The following is an 11,913-nucleotide window of genomic DNA, read 5'->3' as shown; positions in this document are numbered from 1 at the left end:
AATAATTTTGTAATATCAACATTTTAACTTATGGGAAATACCAGTGCTTACAGCAAGTTTTTAGCCTTAAATATTAGGATAAACCGTATAAAGTTGCCAATATTTAATCATTATTTACCTATACAAAAGAGGCCGGGCGCAGTGGCTTACGCCTGTAATCCCAGCACTTTGGGAGGCTGAGGCGGGTGGATCACCTGAGGTCAGGATTTTGAGACCAGCCTGACCAACATGGTGAAACCCCGTCTCTACTAAAAATACAAAAATTAGCCAGGCGTGGTGGGGCATGCCTATAATCCCAGCTACTTGGGAGGCTGAGGCAGGAGAATCGCTTGAACCCAGGAGGCGGAGGTTGCAGTGAGGGGAGATCGCGCCATTGCACTCCAGCCTGGGCGACAGAGCGAGACTCTGTCTCAAAAAAAAAAAACAAAATGAAAAAAGAAAAAAAAGACAGGGTATTGCTCCAGTGGCAGTCATTTTAGCAATTCTTGAGTCCATCCAGGCCGTCAGAGCTTTGGGAGCGTGTCGTTTGGCGAGAGGGCAGGAAGGGGCGAGGGGAGGGGCCCTCCTGCTGAACAGTGGCGGGTATGGGGGTCGGCGGCGGCAGGGGTGACAGCTTTGCTCGGGTCCCCGCGCTGGTCTTGGTCCTGGTCCCGGTCCCCGTCTCGCATCGTCCACAGGCTCCAATGGCAGCGGCAGAGCTGAGGGCCCTGGCTCAGGTTACCATGACTACAGAAGAACATATAAATCTCACAAAGGGCTGTATGACCTTTGAGGACATCGCCATTTACTTCTCACAGGAAGAGTGGGGACTTCCTGATGAGGCTCGGAGGCTCCTATACCTTGAAGTGATGCTGGAGAACTTTGCACTTGTATTTTACCCAGGATTTTGTACAGAAATACCGGGTGTGGTGGAGCCTGCAGCAAACTAGTTGCAATGTGCCTCTTGTAAAAGGAGCCTCACCGGGTTGTGGGCATGGTAAAGAGGATGAAGAGACACCTTCTGAGCAGAATGTTTCTGTGGGAGTGTCACAGTTTAAGGCAGGTTCATCCACACTGAAGACCCAACCCTGGGAGATATATGTTCCATTCCTGAAAGATATCTTGCCTCTGCCTAATCTCCCTGGGCAGGAAACATACTTGGTTGGAGCACGTGCAAACCAGTACCAGCACCAGAAGCATCACAGTGCAAAGAAATCCTTGAAGAGGGACATGGACAGAGCCTCGTATGTGAAGCACTGCCTTTTCCATGTGTCAGGGAAGCCCTCTGCAAATGCGAGGTTGGGAAGGACCTCCCAGCCATCTTGGGGCTTCTAGGTCCCTGATCTTTCCTAAAACTAAGAAGCCCAACACGATCACCAAATGTGGAGAGGACACTCACAGTCAAAAAAGTCATTACAAGTCAGGTCAGTGTGGGAAGGCTTCCAGGCACAAACACTCCTGTTCACTATCTAAGAGTCTACACTGGAAAAAGCCTTTATGAGTGTATCAAATGTGGGAAAGCTGGCCGGGCGCAGTGGCTTACACCTGTAATCCCAACACTTTTCGAGGCCGAGGTGGGCGGATCACCTGAGGTCAGGAGTTCGAGACCAGCCTGGCCAACATGGTGAAACGCTGTCTCTACTAAAAATACAAAAAAAAAAAAAAAAAAATTAGCCTGGTGTCATGCCGTGCACCTGTAGTCCCAGCTACTTGGGAGGCTGAGGTAGCAGAATTGCTTGAACCCAGGAGGCAAAGGTTGCAGTGAGCTGAGATCACACCACTGCACTCTAGCCTGGACAACAGAGTGAAAGTCTGTCTCAAAAACAAAAAACAAAACAAAACAAAAAATGGCAAATGCGGGGAAGCCTTCTGTGGCAAGTACTCACTTGTTTAGCACCAGAGAGTGCATACTGGGGAAAGGCCCTTGGAATGCAATGAATGTGGAAAATTCTTTAGCCAAACCTCCCACCTGAATGACCATCAGAGAATCCACACTAAAAAAAGGCCTTATGAGTGCAGCAAATGTGGAAAATTACTTAGACAAAACTCCCGCCTTGTTGACCACCAGAAAATACACACTGGAGCAAGGCCTTATGAGGGTAGCCAATGTGGGAAATCTTTTAGCAAAAAAAGCCACTTTTGTTAAACCCTGAGGAGTTCACACTGGAGAAAGACCTTATAAGTGTGGTGAATGTGGGAATTCCTGTAGTCAAAGTGCCATTCTTAATCAACACCAAAGAATTCACACCAGAACAAGCCTTAAGAATGTGGCCAGTGTGGGAAATCCTTTAGTCAGCAGAGAGTTCACACTGGAGAAAGGCCTCCATCCTTATTCAACACGGGAGAATTCATATTGGAGCAAGGCCTTATGAGTGTGACCGGCATGGAAAGTCCTTTAGTCAAAAGTCTGGCCTTATTCAACACCAGGTGGTTCACACTGGAGAAAGGCCTTATGAGTGCAACCAATGTGGGAATTCCTTTAGCCAGTGCTCCAGCCTCATTCATCACCAAAAATGTCATAACACGTGGAGGCCTCATGAATGCAGCAAATGTGGAAGAGTGTTTACCTTCAAGATCTATCATCATTTAGCTCCTGAAAGTCCACACTTCAGAAGAACCTTAGACCTAGAGAGAATGTGCTGTCTCTGTAGTATTGTGGCAGTGGAGAGCCTTTAGGAGGGAGCCACCTGCCTGGAGTTGAACCTTATGCTTCCAAGTTTCTCTGGTAGAAAGTGTCTCCCCTCTACCACCTTGCACAGTAGGCATTGGTCACCTTGATATTCTGAGGCAAGGCAGACATCTGTGTGTTCTCTTCTTCTTTGGAGGAAATCTTGAGCAGTCTGAGCCTTTAGGGGAAATTCATTCTCTTTTCTGACTGATCACAGCATACATCTGACCCAATTTTGGTCAGGAGGTCCCAGCCTGGGTTCTGCTGGAAGAAGGCTTCCCTTCGTGGAAATTCTTGGTCTCACACGACTCTTGGTCATTCTTCCAGCCTCCAAGTCACCACCTGGCAACTGGCTGCCTCACCTTGTTCCAGTCTGTGCACTAATAAAGGCCATATATATATATACTTTTTTTTAGACAGGGTCTCCCTCTGTCGCCCAGGCTGGAGTGCAGTGGTGAGATTTCAGCTCACTGCACCCTCCACCTCCCAGGTTCAAACAATTCTCATGCGTCAGCCTCCTGAGTAGCTGGGACTACAGGCAGGCACCACCTCTAAAGGGCTTATATTTGAATCTACCTGTAATCTTGGGGTTTTGTTTACTATGTGGGGTGGGTGGCAAACAGACTTGAACTCTATATGAAGGAGTGGACAGCTTTTGTGGGCCTCTACAGAAAAAGTAAAATGACAGAGTAATTCTCATTCTGGTTTTGGTCATATTTGTTTTGCTACCTAAGATCTCCTAGGAAACAATGCAAGGTGTTGGTTATCCTAATTTGTGGCCTGGATGCCTATACTTTCTGCGAGACTAGAGGTTATTCTGAGGAAAAGCTAGCTATTACGACAAGCACCTGTGCTTCGGGGACTAGGACAAATTTGTTCCATTGTTCCTAGAGGACGTCATACGATGCCCAGGACTGTTGAGAAGTTTTTCACAAGATTCTATAAGGAGACATGCCCTGATATCAAACATTCCATAGGCTGATGTCACTCAGAAGACAATGGGAGTCAGGTGTGAACTATAATTGGTCCAGAAATACTGGATATGGCGGAGACTGCAGCAAGCTACTTGGAATGTGCCCCTTATAAAAGTGCATTTACAAATCTTCCTGTGACTGTGGCTTTGAGCAAGTGACAGGACCTAGAAATCTGTGTATCACCAACAGCTGAGGTCATTGTCAGCAAAAATAATTAGTTTTTTTTTATTCTTGTTGACTTTCTGGGTTGTTTACCTCAAGTCTGTTGCTGTAGAAGCAGGAAAAGGATAAAGATAGTAGAAGTCTGGCTGGGCCCAGTGGCTCACACCTGTAACCCCAGCACCTTGGGAGGCCAAGGCAGGCAGATCACTTGAGGCCAGGAGTTCAAGACCAGCCTGGCCAACATGGTAAAACCCCATCTCTACTACAAAAATTAGCCAGGCATGGTGGTGCACATCAGTAATCCCAGTTACACAGGAGGCTGAGGCACAAGAATCGCTTGAACCTGGGAGGCAGAGGTTGCAATGAGTTGAGATCGCACCACTGCGCTCCAGATAATAGAAGTCTTACAGGACAGGGATGTAGGACTTGTGATTTCCACCAGTGTTGCTATTGTCTCAGACCACAGCAGCCTACAGTGCTTGCCGATATTTCCTGCACTGATGGGTGCAGGATTGCCCTTCCTCCAGCCTGAAGGAAAAGACAGTTCAGCTAACATGAGGTTGCCAAGCCTTCTGGTTTCTGAAAAGTGGGAGATCAGGCCAGGCGCAGTGGCTCACGCCTATAATCTTAGCACTTTGGGAGGTCAACGGGGGCAGATCACCTGAGGTCAGGAGTTTGAGACCAGCCTGCCCAACATGATGAAACCCAATCTCTACTAAAGATAAAAAAAAATAAATAAATAAAATAGCCAGGCATAGTAGTGGGCACCTATAATCCCAGCTACTTGGGAGGCTGAGGCAGGAGAATCACTTGAACCTGGGAGGCAGGGGCTGCAGTGAGCCGAGATAGCACCACTGCACTCCAGCCTGGGCAACAGAGTGACACTCCATCTCAAAAAAAAAAAAAAGAAAGAAAGAAAGAAAGAAAAAAGAAAAATGGGAGATCAGGTATTTTATTCTAAAACATGTTTTACAAACTTCCTTGATGTATAAGTGACATGCCATAGTATATATGTATTTATGGTGTATAATTTGAAGAGTTTGTCCTATAAGTCCATGAAACCACTTGATATGGTTTGTCTGTGTCCCCACCCAAATCTCATCTTGAATTCCCATGTGTTGTGGGAGGGACCCGGTGGGAGGTAATTGAATCATGGGGGCAAGTCTTTCCCGTGCTGTTCTCATGATAGTGAATAAGTTTCACGAGATCCAATGGTTCTGTAAAGAGGAGTTTCCCTGCACAAGCTCTCTTTTTTTGCCTGCCTCCATCCACATAAGATGTGACTTGTTCCTCCTTGACTTCTGCCAGGATTGTGAGACTTCCCCAGCTACGTGGAACTGTAAGTCCAATTAAACGTCTTTCTCTGGTAAATTGCCCAGTCTCAGGTATGTCTTTATCTGCAGTGTGAAAACGGACTAATACACCACCCTAATCATGATCATGAACATATTCATGATTCACCTCATGCTGTTTTACAAACTGCCTGCACTTTCCAAGGCCTTTAAGAGTCCAGTGATTTACTTTCAGTACAAGAGAACAGTTCGTGTTTTCTAGAATTTTATGTGAATGGAATCATAAAATATTTACTCCTCTTTTCCTAAGGTTTTTAATACTGCATAATTATTTTAAGATTTAGCAATGTTGTTTGGGTGAATAGTTCATTTCTATTGCTGAGAAATATTTATTCTGTGGATATGCCACAATTCAGATAAATAATTGGATGTTTTCCAGTTTGGGGCTGTTATAAATAATGCTACTATGAACATAGGCATATAATTCTTAAGATGCATAAATGTTTGATTTCTCCTGTTCCAATAGTACAGTGTATGTGAATGCTTCACTTTTAAAGAAACTACCAAACTATAACCTAACTGTACCATTTGCATTCCCATCAACAGTATGTGAGCCTTCCTGTTTCTCTACATTCTTGCCAATACTTGGTGTGGTTAGTCTTTTTAAATTTAGTTGTTTTAATAGCTGTATAATAGCATCCTTCTGTGATTTTATTGCATTTTTCTGGTATCTTATGGTATTAACCATTTTTTTGTGTCTATTTGCCACCTGTATATCTTCTTTGGAAAAATGTTTGTTAATGTCTTTTGCCTATTTTTAAATGAATGTTGGTGATTGTTCCTTTTTCATTAATAAATAGACATGTATAACAAAAAAGACAAACTTATATTGCCTGGCCAAATATATAGAAAGAGAGAAAGAAGAAAGGCTGAAAATTAGTGGATTAAGCATCCACCTCAAGAAGCTATAAACAGAAAAACAAAAACCAAAGGGTGGAGGAAAATAAAAGCAAAAACAAATAGAAACAAATGGCATAGTAACCATACATAAAACAGAGAAAATCAACAAAGACAAACTCTTTTTTTTTTTTTTTGAGACGGAGTTTTGCTCTTGTTGGCCAGGCTGGAGGACAATGGCACGATCTCGGCTCACTGCAACCTCCCAGGTTCAAGCTATTCTCCTGCCTCAGCCTCCCAAGTAGCTGGGATTATAGGCACCCACCACCACGCTCGGCTGATTTTTGTATTTTTAGTAGAGACAGGGTTTCACTGTGTTGGTCAGGCTGGTGTCGAACCCCCGACCTCAGCTAATCCACCCCCCTCGGCCTCCCAAAGTGCTGGGATTACAGGAGTGAGACACCGTGCCCAGCCAAAAGTTTTTTTAAGAGTAATTAATGAAATTGGCAAACTTTTGGTGAGATTATTCGAGAAAAGAAGAGAGAAAAAGAGAACATACAAATTACCAAAACAGGATCAGAGATGAAAAGGGTACTTCATTCATATGTTGAAAACATATTTTTAAATGAATAAGACACAAATTACCAAAACTGACCTAAGAATAAATAAAAAATATGAATACATTTATAATAAGTAAAGAGAATCAGTAATCAAACACCTTCCAACACCTTCTGACAAAAACAAGTCCAAGAAGGCTACCAAACATTTAAAGAATTAACATTGATCCTTCTTAATTTCTTCCAAAAACTAGAAGCAAAAGGAATACTTCTTAACTCATCCTATGAAGACAGCATTACCCTGAAACCACAGCCAAAGGCATCACAAGAAAAAACAATTACAGACCAATATCCTTTATGAATACAGATGTAAAAATCCTGAAGGAAATACTAACAAACCAGATTCTCCAGCATATTAAAAGGATTATAAACCATGACCAAGAAGGCTTTACCTACAACAGCAAGAGTGGTTCACATAAGAAAATTAATCAATGTGGTAAACCACAACATTAATCGGATGAAGGAAAAAATCCACATGATCATCTCAATTGACCCAGAAAAAGCATTTGACACCCTTTCAGAATAAAAACTCTCAGAAAATTTAGAAGCAAATTTTCTCAACCTGATAAAGGACATTTATGAAAAACCTACAACTGACGTCACCTTCAATAGTGAAAGACTGAAAGCTTCCCACCTAAGTTCAGGAATAAGACAAGGCTCTCTCTCTTTCCACGGTCATTCAACATTGTACTGTAAGTTCTAGTCAGGTCAATGGGACAAGAAGAAAAAACAGCATCCAAAGTAGAAAGGAAGATATAAAATTATCTCTATTCACAGATGACATAATCCCATATACAAAAAATTCCAAAGATTCCAGAAAAAATGTACTTGAGCTAACAAATGAATGCAGCAAATTCACAAGATACAAGATCAATATACAAATATCAATTGTATTTCTATACACTAGCAATGAACAATCCTGAAAGGAAATTAAGAAAATATTTCTATGTACAATAGCATCCAAAAGAATAAAATGCCTAGGAGTAAATTTTACCAAGGAAGTCAAAGACTTGTACACTGAAAACTACAAAACATGTCTGAAAGAAATTCAAGAAGTCCTAAACAAATTGGAAGACTTCCTGTGTGCATGGATTGGAAGACATAATATTGTTTGAGATGGCAATACTACTCAAAGTGATCTACAGATTCAAGGCAATTCCTATCAAAATTCCAATGGCCTTCTTAGCAGATAAAGAAAAGTCATGGCATTTTGGGAGGCCAAGGCAGGAGGATCACTTGAGCCCAGGAATTTGAGCCCAGCCTGGGCAACATAGTGAGACCTCATCTCTACTAAAAATAAAAAAATTAGCTGAGTGTGGTAGTGTGCATCTGTAGTCCCACCTACTCGGGAGGCTGAGGTGGGAGGATGGCTTGAGCCAGGGAGGTTGAAGCTGCAATGAGCCATGATCATGCCACTGTACTCCAGCCTGGGCAACAGAGTGAGACCCTGTCCCCACCACCCCCCCCCCAAAAAAAAGAAAGAAAAAAAAAGCAAAAGAAAAAGTCGGTTCTTGAGTTCATATGGAATTGCATGGAACCCTGAAAAACCAAAACAATCTTGAAAATTAAAACAAAGAAGTCTCAACGCTTTCCTATTTTAAGTCATAATACAAAGCTACAATAATTAAAAACAGTGTGGTACTGGCATAAAGATATAGATACAGAGCAGTGGAATAGAATTAAGCATACAGAAATAAGCCCATACGTCTATAGCAAATTAATTTTCAATGAGGATGCCAAATCATTCAATAGGGAGACAATTGTCTCTTCATCAAATGGTGCTGGGACAAGTGAATATTCATAAGCAAAAGAATAAAGTTGGACCCCTACTTCAGAATATATACAAAAATTAACTCAAAGTACATCAGTGACCAAAAGATATTCTTGCTATGTAGCCCAGGCTGGAGTGCAGTGGTATGATCACAGCTCACTGCAGCCCCGAACTCGCAGGCTCAAACAATCCTCCTGCCTCAGCCTCCCAAAGTGCTGGGATTACAGGCATGAGCCATTGTGCCCAGCCTCCAAATTTTAAAACTCTTAGAAGAAAGCATAAGGGTAAATGTTAATGTTCATTGGCAACGGTTTCTTAGATGTGACACCAAAAGCACAAGCAACAGAAGAAAAAATAGATAATTTGGACTTCATCACAATAAAAAACTTCTGTGCTTCAAGGGACACCATCAAAAAAGTAAAAGGAGAACCTGTTAATATTAAATGGAAAAAATGTATATTTTTGTTTTTGTTTTTGTTGTTTGTTTGTTTCACTCTTGTTGCCCAGGCTGGAGTGCAATGGCACAATCTCGACTCACCACAACCTCCACCTCCTGGGTTCAAGTGAGTCTCCTGCCTCAGCCTCCCGAGTAGCTGGGATTACAGGCACATGCCACTGTGCCTGGCTAATTTTGTATTTTTAGTAGAGATGGGGTTTCTCCATGTTTGTCAGGCTGGTCTCCAACTCCTGACCTCAGGTGATCCACCTGCCTCGGCCTCCCAAAGTGCTGGGATTACAGGTGTGAGCCACCAGGCCCGGCCAAAATATATTTTTAAATTATATATCTGATAATAGTGTAGTATCCAGAATAAACCAAAAAAATGCTTAAACCTCAAGAACAAAAAGAAAAACAACTCAATTAAAATTGGACAAATTAGCTAGGTGCAGTGGCTCACTCCTGTAATCCCAGCACTTTGGGAGGCTGAGATGGAAGGATCACTTGAGACCAGGAGTTCCATACCAGCCTGGGCAGTACAACAAGACCCTGCCTCTACAAAAACTTTAAAAAATTAGCCATATGTGGCGATGTGAGCCTGTAGTCCCAGCTACTCATGAGGCTGAGGTTGGAGGATCGCTTGAGCCCAGGAGTTGGAGGCTGCAGCGAATTATGATCACACCACTGCACTCTAGGCTGAATGATAGAGTGAGATCCTGTCTCAAAATAAATAAATGAGCAAACAAATAATTTTTAAAATTTAATTTTAAAAAATAAAAATGAATTTTAGGAAAAAGATAAATTAGCCTCAGTTGATAGAATGCTTTAAAAAATGATCAAAGAACTTGAATCGACATTAATTCTGAGAAGGTATACAAATGGCCAACTAGCACATGAACAGATACTAGTCATGTACATGCAAATCAAAACCACAACAAGCTATCACAACACACCCACTAGAATTGCAATTTTTTTAAAAAAAGGAAAATAAGTGTTGGTAAGGATGTGGATAAATGGGAATTTTAATACATTTCTGGTCATAATATAAAATGGCACAACTGCCACAGAAACAGGTTTGGTGGTTCCTGAGTAAGTTAAACAGATACTATATGACCCAGCAATTACCCTCCTAGGTATATACCCGCGAGAAATGAAAACATCCATTCACACAAAAACTTGTAACAAACCTTCATGGCAACATTATTCTTAGTAGCCAAAAAGTAGAAACAATCCAAATGTTCATCAACTGATGAAGGGATAAGCACAATATGGTATATCCATACAGTGAAATATTTATTCAACCATATAAAGGAATGAAGTACTGATATACATCACAACATGGATGCACCTTGAAAACATTATGTTAAGTGAAAGAAGCCAGACAAAAAAGGCCATATATTGTATGATTCCATTTATATGAAAGGCTCAGAAAAGGCAAATCTATAGATAGAAACTAGATTATTATTTGCCAAGGGCTTTAGGGGAGGGGCAATTAGATATGACTGGTTAATTGGCATGAGGTTTCTTTCTAGGGTAACGAAAATACTCTGAAATTAGATCGTAGTGATGGTTGCACCACATGGTGAATCTACTAAAAAACACTGAATTGTACATTTTAAAATTTCTAAAGTGATTACTTTTTCTCAATTTTCAAAAATAAAAAATTCCTAAAACTGTTAACTCTGATTCTACTGGACTTAACTCCTGATCCAACATAGTGTCTGATATCTAGTCTATGCTCAATATACATTTATTAAATGAATGCTCAAATGAGTAAATTAATAAATAGAAAAACCCATCAAATATAGTCGACTGTAAGCTCCATCAGGCAAAGATTTTTGTCTGTTTTGTTCATTGCAATATTGAAACCTCGTTTGCAAAATTCATAACAGTTAGAAAATTAAGACAGTGAAAGAGATCTGACCTAACTAATTCCATCTAGACTTTAACCTCCACACTGCCCTTGGTCATTCCTGGACATGGGCAAAGCTAATTTTAGGATAAAAGTATAGTTTAACTGATAATAGCCATTCCCAAAACTAAACTGCCTTTGTAAAACTAATGAAAGGGCCACCAGGCTAAGAGGATGAGAGGGGCCTAAACTCTGCTAAGATATAGGGATAGTTAAACGATTACCAGCCATTTTTCTGGAAGTCACAAGACTTGAAACTTCCCCAATTATTCCTGTGAATAACGTCACTATAGTATAACCTGAGATTGGCCTTTTGAGATGTCTTTTCAGGCTTTCACATTTCTGATGACCAGATGGCCCCAACCAGACCAGCAACTCCTCTGTGGTTCCCACCTAGAAGCCGACTCAGTGCACAAGGACCATTTTCCACATGGCTATGATTTGCATCCCCAACCAATCAGCAGCACTATTCCCTAGATTCTGCCCACCAAACTATCCTTGAAAAACTCTAGCCTCCAAATTTTCAGAGAGACCGAATTGAGTAATAATAAAACTCGAGTCTTCCATTTAGCTTTCTCTACACGTATTAAAGTCTTTATTGCAAATTCCCTGTCTTGCTCTATCTGGGCAGTGGGCAAGAAGGACCCACTGGGCAGTTACAAATTTGGGAGCTCATCTGGGATAGCCCTTGTGGCTACTTTCCCACAGTTTGGCAGCCCTTCACTAGCAACAGATCCGGAGGCCAGCCCGAGCAGCTACTTAGTTCTCTTGGACCAAGGGCTTCCCCTGGCACTATCTCTACTGCTGGGGTGCTGTCAACCCATAGTGCATGCATCTAATTGCAATGGAGAAATAGTTCCTGGAAGACATCTTGTAACCTGGTTTGGTGAGTATTCCAGGATCTGGCAACACTTGCTTCATTCTCCTCATCTGTTGGCCTCCCTAGAGGCCCTATCTGTAGGCCCACCCCAGGGACTGTTTGGCTCTCCATAGGTTGTAGAAAGAGTCTTTGAGGAGATTTCTCCCCAGTTAGATGGAGAATATGGGGCCTGTTTGGAGGAATACTCTTCCGGTTTAGAATCTAGTCTGGAATTTTGGTTTGGAAGTCCTTTTGTCCATCTTTATCTCATTGTGCATATTTATAAGCATGGACAGGATTCCTCAAAGGAATTGCTGATGGAAGTCCAGCAGGCTCTCCTAGTGTG

General features: G+C 41.9%; 1 pseudogene; it reads left to right on the top strand.

The window, feature by feature from the left end:
• The first annotated feature begins 683 nt into the window (after positions 1-683).
• LOC100601140 lies at positions 684-2,655 on the top strand (annotated as a pseudogene).
• The last annotated feature ends 9,258 nt before the right edge of the window (positions 2,656-11,913 follow it).

The sequence above is a fragment of the Nomascus leucogenys genome, chromosome X, assembly GCF_006542625.1.
Source record: "Nomascus leucogenys isolate Asia chromosome X, Asia_NLE_v1, whole genome shotgun sequence".
NCBI classification, from domain to species: Eukaryota; Metazoa; Chordata; class Mammalia; order Primates; family Hylobatidae; genus Nomascus; species Nomascus leucogenys.
Note: the sequence above shows the minus strand (reverse complement) of the source record. Positions and strands in the feature narration are given on the sequence as shown.